Genomic DNA, 8572 nt, shown 5'->3' with positions numbered 1-8572 from the left:
TCTGAGCTGAAAACTGCATTTTGTGACAGAGTGCATCAGTGGATGATGAGAATGTCAGTTTTGACAAAGAACACTGTTCATTACTGAAATGCTCTAATTGAGCTGTTAGAATGTCAGAAACAAGCTTTCTGAGCTGAAAACTGCATTTTGTGACAGAGTGCATCAGTGGATGATGAGAATGTCAGTATTGACAAAGAACACTGTTCATTACTAAAATGCTCTAATTGAGCTTTTAGAATGTCAGAAACAAGCTTTCTGAGCTGGAAACTGCATTTTGTGACAAAGTGCATCAGTGGATGATGAGAATGTCAGTTTTGACAAAGAACACTCTTCATTACTAAAATGCTCTGATTGAGCTGTTAGAATGTCAGAAACAAGCTTTCTGAGCTGAAAACTGCATTTTGTGAAACAGTTCATCAGTGGATGATGAGAATGTCAGTTTTGACAAAGAACACTGTTCATAACTAAAATGCTCTAATTGAGCTGTTAGATGTCAGAAACAAGCTTTCTGAGCTGAAAACTGCATTTTGTGACTGAGTGCATCAGTGGATGATGAGAATGTCAGTTTTGACAAAGAACACTCTTCATTACTAAAATGCTCTGATTGAGCTGTTAGAATGTCAGAAACAAGCTTTCTGAGCTGAAAACTGCATTTTGTGAAACAGTTCATCAGTGGATGATGAGAATGTCAGTTTTGACAAAGAACACTGTTCATTACTAAAATGCTCTAATTGAGCTGTTAGAATGTCAGAAACAAGATTTCTGAGCTGAAAACTGCATTTTGTGACACAGTTCATCAGTGGATGATGAGAATGTCAGTTTTGACAAAGAACACTGCCCATTACTAAAATGCTCTAATTGAGCTGTTAGAATGTCAGAAACAAGCTTTCTGAGCTGAAAACTGCATTTTGTGACAGAGTGCATCAGTGGATGATGAGAATGTCAGTTTTGACAAAGAACACTCTTCATACTAAAATGCTCTGATTGAGCTGTTAGAATGAGAGAAACAAGCTTTCTGGGCTAAAAAAGTCATTTTGTGACAATGTCCATCAGAGGATGATGAGAATGTCAGTTTTGACAAAGAACACTGTTCATTACTAAAATGCTCTAATTGAGCTGTTAGAATGTCAGAAACAAGCTTGCTGAGCTGAAAACTGCATTTTGTGACACAGTTCATCAATGGATGATGAGAATGTCAGTTTTGACAAAGAACACTGTTCATTACTAAAATGCTCTGATTGAGGTGTTAGAATGTCAGAAACAAGCTTTCTGAGCTGAAAACTACATTTTGTGACAAAGTGCATCAGTGGATGATGAGAATGTCAGTATTGACAAAGAACACTGTTCATTATTAAAATGCTCTAACTGAGCTGTTAGAATGTCAGAAACAAGCTTTCTGAGCTAAAAACTGCATTTTGTGACAAAGTGCATCAGTGGATGATGAGAATGTCAGTTTTGACAAAGAACACTCTTCATTACTAAAATGCTCTGATTGAGCTGTTAGAATGACAGAAACAAGCTTCCTGGGTTAAAAAAATCATTTTGTGACAATGTCCATCAGAGGATGATGAGAATGTCAGTTTTGACAAAGAACACTGTTCATTACTAAAATGCTCTAATTGAGCTGTTAGAATGTCAGAAACAAGCTTGCTGAGCTGAAAACTGCATTTTGTGACACAGTTCATCAGTGGATGATGAGAATGTCAGTTTTGACAAAGAACACTGTTCATTACTAAAATGCTCTAATTGAGCTGTTAGAATGTCAGAAACAAGCTTTCTGAGCTGAAAACTGCATTTTGTGACAGAGTGCATCAGTGAATGATGAGAATGTCAGTTTTGACAAAGAACACTGTTCATTACTAAAATGCTCTAATTGAGTTGTTAGAATGTCAGAAACAAGCTTTCTGAGCTGCAAACTGCATTTTGTGACAAAGTGCATCAGTGGATGATGAGAATGTCAGTATTGACAAAGAACACCGTATATTACTGAAATGCTCTAATTGAGCTGTTAGAATGTCAGAAACAAGATTTCTGAGCTGAGAACTACATTTTTTGAAAAAGTGCATCAGTGGATGATGAGAATGTCAGTTTTGACAAAGAACACTGTTCATTACTAAAATTTTCTAATTGAGCTGTTAGAATGTCAGAAACAAGCTTTCTGAGCTGAAAACTGCATTTTGTGACAAAGTGCATCAGTGGATGATGAGAATGTCAGTTTTGAGAAAGAACACTGTTCATTACTAAAATGCTCTAATTGAACTGTTAGAATGTCAGAAACAAGCTTTCTGAGCTGAAAACTGCATTTTGTGACAGAGTTCATCAGTGGATGATGAGAATGTCAGTTTTGACAAAGAACACTGTTCATTACTAAAATGCTCTAATTGAGCTGTTAGAATGTCAGAAACAAGCTTTCTGAGCTGAAAACTGCATTTTGTGACAGAGTGCATCAGTGGATGATGAGAATGTCAGTTTTGACAAAGAACACTCTTCATTACTAAAATGCTCTGATTGAGCTGTTAGAATGACAGAAACAAGCTTTCTGGGCTAAAAAAATCATTTTGTGACAATGTCCATCAGAGTATGATGACAATGTCAGTTTTGACAAAGAACACTGTTCATTGCAAAAATGCTCTAAGTGAGCTGTTAGAATGTCAGAAACAAGCTTGCTGAGCTGAAAACTGCATTTTGTGACACATTTCATCAGTAGATGATGAGAATGTCAGTTTTGACAAAGAACACTGTTCATTACTGAAATGCTCTAATTGAGCTGTTAGAATGTCAGAAACAAGCTTTCTGAGCTGAGAACTACATTTTGTGACAAAGTGCATCAGTGGATGATGAGAATGTCAGTTTTGACAAAGAACACTTTTCATTACTAAAATGCTCTAATTTAGCTGTTAGAATGTCAGAAACAAGCTTTCTGAGCTGAAAACTGCATTTTGTGACAAAGTGCATCAGTGGATGATGAGAATGTCAGTATTGACAAAGAACACTGTTCATTACTAAAATGCTCTAATTGAGCTTTTAGAATGTCAGAAACAAGCTTTCTGAGCTGGAAACTGCATTTTGTGACAAAGTGCATCAGTGGATGATGAGAATGTCAGTTTTGACAAAGAACACTCTTCATTACTAAAATGCTCTGATTGAGCTGTTAGAATGTCAGAAACAAGCTTTCTGAGCTGAAAACTGCATTTTGTGAAACAGTTCATCAGTGGATGATGAGAATGTCAGTTTTGACAAAGAACACTGTTCATTACTAAAATGCTCTAATTGAGCTGTTAGAATGTCAGAAACAAGCTTTCTGAGCTGAAAACTGCATTTTGTGACAGAGTGCATCAGTGGATGATGAGAATGTCAGTTTTGACAAAGAACACTGTTCATTACTGAAATGCTCTAATTGAGCTGTTAGAATGTCAGAAACAAGCTTTCTGAGCTGAAAACTGCATTTTGTGACAGAGTGCATCAGTGGATGATGAGAATGTCAGTATTGACAAAGAACACTGTTCATTACTAAAATGCTCTAATTGAGCTTTTAGAATGTCAGAAACAAGCTTTCTGAGCTGGAAACTGCATTTTGTGACAAAGTGCATCAGTGGATGATGAGAATGTCAGTTTTGACAAAGAACACTCTTCATTACTAAAATGATCTGATTGAGCTGTTAGAATGTCAGAAACAAGCTTTCTGAGCTGAAAACTGCATTTTGTGAAACAGTTCATCAGTGGATGATGAGAATGTCAGTTTTGACAAAGAACACTGTTCATTACTAAAATGCTCTAATTGAGCTGTTAGAATGTCAGAAACAAGCTTTCTGAGCTGAAAACTGCATTTTGTGACACAGTGCATCAGTGGATGATGAGAATGTCAGTTTTGACAAAGAACACTCTTCATTACTAAAATGCTCTGATTGAGCTGTTAGAATGACAGAAACAAGCTTCCTGGGCTAAAAAAATAATTTTGTGACAATGTCCATCAGAGGATGATGAGAATGTCAGTTTTGACAAAGAACACTGTTCATTGCTAAAATTTTCTAATTGAGCTGTTAGAATGTCAGAAACAAGCTTTCTGAGCTGAAAACTGCATTTTGTGACAAAGTGCATCAGTGGATGATGAGAATGTCAGTTTTGAGAAAGAACACTGTTCATTACTAAAATGCTCTAATTGAACTGTTAGAATGTCAGAAACAAGCTTTCTGAGCTGAAAACTGCATTTTGTGACAGAGTTCATCAGTGGATGATGAGAATGTCAGTTTTGACAAAGAACACTGTTCATTACTAAAATGCTCTAATTGAGCTGTTAGAATGTCAGAAACAAGCTTTCTGAGCTGAAAACTGCATTTTGTGACAGAGTGCATCAGAGGATGATGACAATGTCAGTTTTGACAAAGAACACTGTTCATTGCAAAAATGCTCTAAGTGAGCTGTTAGAATGTCAGAAACAAGCTTGCTGAGCTGAAAACTGCATTTTGTGACACATTTCATCAGTAGATGATGAGAATGTCAGTTTTGACAAAGAACACTGTTCATTACTGAAATGCTCTAATTGAGCTGTTAGAATGTCAGAAACAAGCTTTCTGAGCTGAGAACTACATTTTGTGACAAAGTGCATCAGTGGATGATGAGAATGTCAGTTTTGACAAAGAACACTTTTCATTACTAAAATGCTCTAATTGAGCTGTTAGAATGTCAGAAACAAGCTTTCTGAGCTGAAAACTGCATTTTGTGACAAAGTGCATCAGTGGATGATGAGAATGTCAGTATTGACAAAGAACACTGTTCATTACTAAAATGCTCTAATTGAGCTTTTAGAATGTCAGAAACAAGCTTTCTGAGCTGGAAACTGCATTTTGTGACAAAGTGCATCAGTGGATGATGAGAATGTCAGTTTTGACAAAGAACACTCTTCATTACTAAAATGCTCTGATTGAGCTGTTAGAATGTCAGAAACAAGCTTTCTGAGCTGAAAACTGCATTTTGTGAAACAGTTCATCAGTGGATGATGAGAATGTCAGTTTTGACAAAGAACACTGTTCATTACTAAAATGCTCTAATTGAGCTGTTAGAATGTCAGAAACAAGCTTTCTGAGCTGAAAACTGCATTTTGTGACAGAGTGCATCAGTGGATGATGAGAATGTCAGTTTTGACAAAGAACACTGTTCATTACTGAAATGCTCTAATTGAGCTGTTAGAATGTCAGAAACAAGCTTTCTGAGCTGAAAACTGCATTTTGTGACAGAGTGCATCAGTGGATGATGAGAATGTCAGTATTGACAAAGAACACTGTTCATTACTAAAATGCTCTAATTGAGCTTTTAGAATGTCAGAAACAAGCTTTCTGAGCTGAAAACTGCATTTTGTGAAACAGTTCATCAGTGGATGATGAGAATGTCAGTTTTGACAAAGAACACTGTTCATTACTAAAATGCTCTAATTGAGCTGTTAGAATGTCAGAAACAAGCTTTCTGAGCTGAAAACTGCATTTTGTGACACAGTGCATCAGTAGATGATGAGAATGTCAGTTTTGACAAAGAACACTGTTCATTACTGAAATGCTCTAATTGAGCTGTTAGAATGTCAGAAACAAGCTTTCTGAGCTGAGAACTACATTTTGTGACAAAGTGCATCAGTGGATGATGAGAATGTCAGTTTTGACAAAGAACACTTTTCATTACTAAAATGCTCTAATTTAGCTGTTAGAATGTCAGAAACAAGCTTTCTGAGCTGAAAACTGCATTTTGTGACAAAGTGCATCAGTGGATGATGAGAATGTCAGTATTGACAAAGAACACTGTTCATTACTAAAATGCTCTAATTGAGCTTTTAGAATGTCAGAAACAAGCTTTCTGAGCTGGAAACTGCATTTTGTGACAAAGTGCATCAGTGGATGATGAGAATGTCAGTTTTGACAAAGAACACTCTTCATTACTAAAATGCTCTGATTGAGCTGTTAGAATGTCAGAAACAAGCTTTCTGAGCTGAAAACTGCATTTTGTGAAACAGTTCATCAGTGGATGATGAGAATGTCAGTTTTGACAAAGAACACTGTTCATTACTAAAATGCTCTAATTGAGCTGTTAGAATGTCAGAAACAAGCTTTCTGAGCTGAAAACTGCATTTTGTGACAGAGTGCATCAGTGGATGATGAGAATGTCAGTTTTGACAAAGAACACTGTTCATTACTGAAATGCTCTAATTGAGCTGTTAGAATGTCAGAAACAAGCTTTCTGAGCTGAAAACTGCATTTTGTGACAGAGTGCATCAGTGGATGATGAGAATGTCAGTATTGACAAAGAACACTGTTCATTACTAAAATGCTCTAATTGAGCTTTTAGAATGTCAGAAACAAGCTTTCTGAGCTGGAAACTGCATTTTGTGACAAAGTGCATCAGTGGATGATGAGAATGTCAGTTTTGACAAAGAACACTCTTCATTACTAAAATGATCTGATTGAGCTGTTAGAATGTCAGAAACAAGCTTTCTGAGCTGAAAACTGCATTTTGTGAAACAGTTCATCAGTGGATGATGAGAATGTCAGTTTTGACAAAGAACACTGTTCATTACTAAAATGCTCTAATTGAGCTGTTAGAATGTCAGAAACAAGCTTTCTGAGCTGAAAACTGCATTTTGTGACACAGTGCATCAGTGGATGATGAGAATGTCAGTTTTGACAAAGAACACTCTTCATTACTAAAATGCTCTGATTGAGCTGTTAGAATGACAGAAACAAGCTTCCTGGGCTAAAAAAATAATTTTGTGACAATGTCCATCAGAGGATGATGAGAATGTCAGTTTTGACAAAGAACACTGTTCATTGCTAAAATTTTCTAATTGAGCTGTTAGAATGTCAGAAACAAGCTTTCTGAGCTGAAAACTGCATTTTGTGACAAAGTGCATCAGTGGATGATGAGAATGTCAGTTTTGAGAAAGAACACTGTTCATTACTAAAATGCTCTAATTGAACTGTTAGAATGTCAGAAACAAGCTTTCTGAGCTGAAAACTGCATTTTGTGACAGAGTTCATCAGTGGATGATGAGAATGTCAGTTTTGACAAAGAACACTGTTCATTACTAAAATGCTCTAATTGAGCTGTTAGAATGTCAGAAACAAGCTTTCTGAGCTGAAAACTGCATTTTGTGACAGAGTGCATCAGTGGATGATGAGAATGTCAGTTTTGACAAAGAACACTCTTCATTACTAAAATGCTCTGATTGAGCTGTTAGAATGACAGAAACAAGCTTTCTGGGCTAAAAAAATCATTTTGTGACAATGTCCATCAGAGGATGATGACAATGTCAGTTTTGACAAAGAACACTGTTCATTGCAAAAATGCTCTAAGTGAGCTGTTAGAATGTCAGAAACAAGCTTGCTGAGCTGAAAACTGCATTTTGTGACACATTTCATCAGTAGATGATGAGAATGTCAGTTTTGACAAAGAACACTGTTCATTACTGAAATGCTCTAATTGAGCTGTTAGAATGTCAGAAACAAGCTTTCTGAGCTGAGAACTACATTTTGTGACAAAGTGCATCAGTGGATGATGAGAATGTCAGTTTTGACAAAGAACACTTTTCATTACTAAAATGCTCTAATTGAGCTGTTAGAATGTCAGAAACAAGCTTTCTGAGCTGAAAACTGCATTTTGTGACAAAGTGCATCAGTGGATGATGAGAATGTCAGTATTGACAAAGAACACTGTTCATTACTAAAATGCTCTAATTGAGCTTTTAGAATGTCAGAAACAAGCTTTCTGAGCTGGAAACTGCATTTTGTGACAAAGTGCATCAGTGGATGATGAGAATGTCAGTTTTGACAAAGAACACTCTTCATTACTAAAATGCTCTGATTGAGCTGTTAGAATGTCAGAAACAAGCTTTCTGAGCTGAAAACTGCATTTTGTGAAACAGTTCATCAGTGGATGATGAGAATGTCAGTTTTGACAAAGAACACTGTTCATTACTAAAATGCTCTAATTGAGCTGTTAGAATGTCAGAAACAAGCTTTCTGAGCTGAAAACTGCATTTTGTGACAGAGTGCATCAGTGGATGATGAGAATGTCAGTTTTGACAAAGAACACTGTTCATTACTGAAATGCTCTAATTGAGCTGTTAGAATGTCAGAAACAAGCTTTCTGAGCTGAAAACTGCATTTTGTGACAGAGTGCATCAGTGGATGATGAGAATGTCAGTATTGACAAAGAACACTGTTCATTACTAAAATGCTCTAATTGAGCTTTTAGAATGTCAGAAACAAGCTTTCTGAGCTGGAAACTGCATTTTGTGACAAAGTGCATCAGTGGATGATGAGAATGTCAGTTTTGACAAAGAACACTCTTCATTACTAAAATGATCTGATTGAGCTGTTAGAATGTCAGAAACAAGCTTTCTGAGCTGAAAACTGCATTTTGTGAAACAGTTCATCAGTGGATGATGAGAATGTCAGTTTTGACAAAGAACACTGTTCATTACTAAAATGCTCTAATTGAGCTGTTAGAATGTCAGAAACAAGCTTTCTGAGCTGAAAACTGCATTTTGTGACACAGTGCATCAGTGGATGATGAGAATGTCAGTTTTGAC

Source organism: Barbatula barbatula (assembly GCF_947034865.1).
Source record: "Barbatula barbatula genome assembly, chromosome: 19".
In the NCBI taxonomy this organism is placed as follows: Eukaryota; Metazoa; Chordata; class Actinopteri; order Cypriniformes; family Nemacheilidae; genus Barbatula; species Barbatula barbatula.
This window is presented reverse-complemented; position numbering follows the sequence as displayed.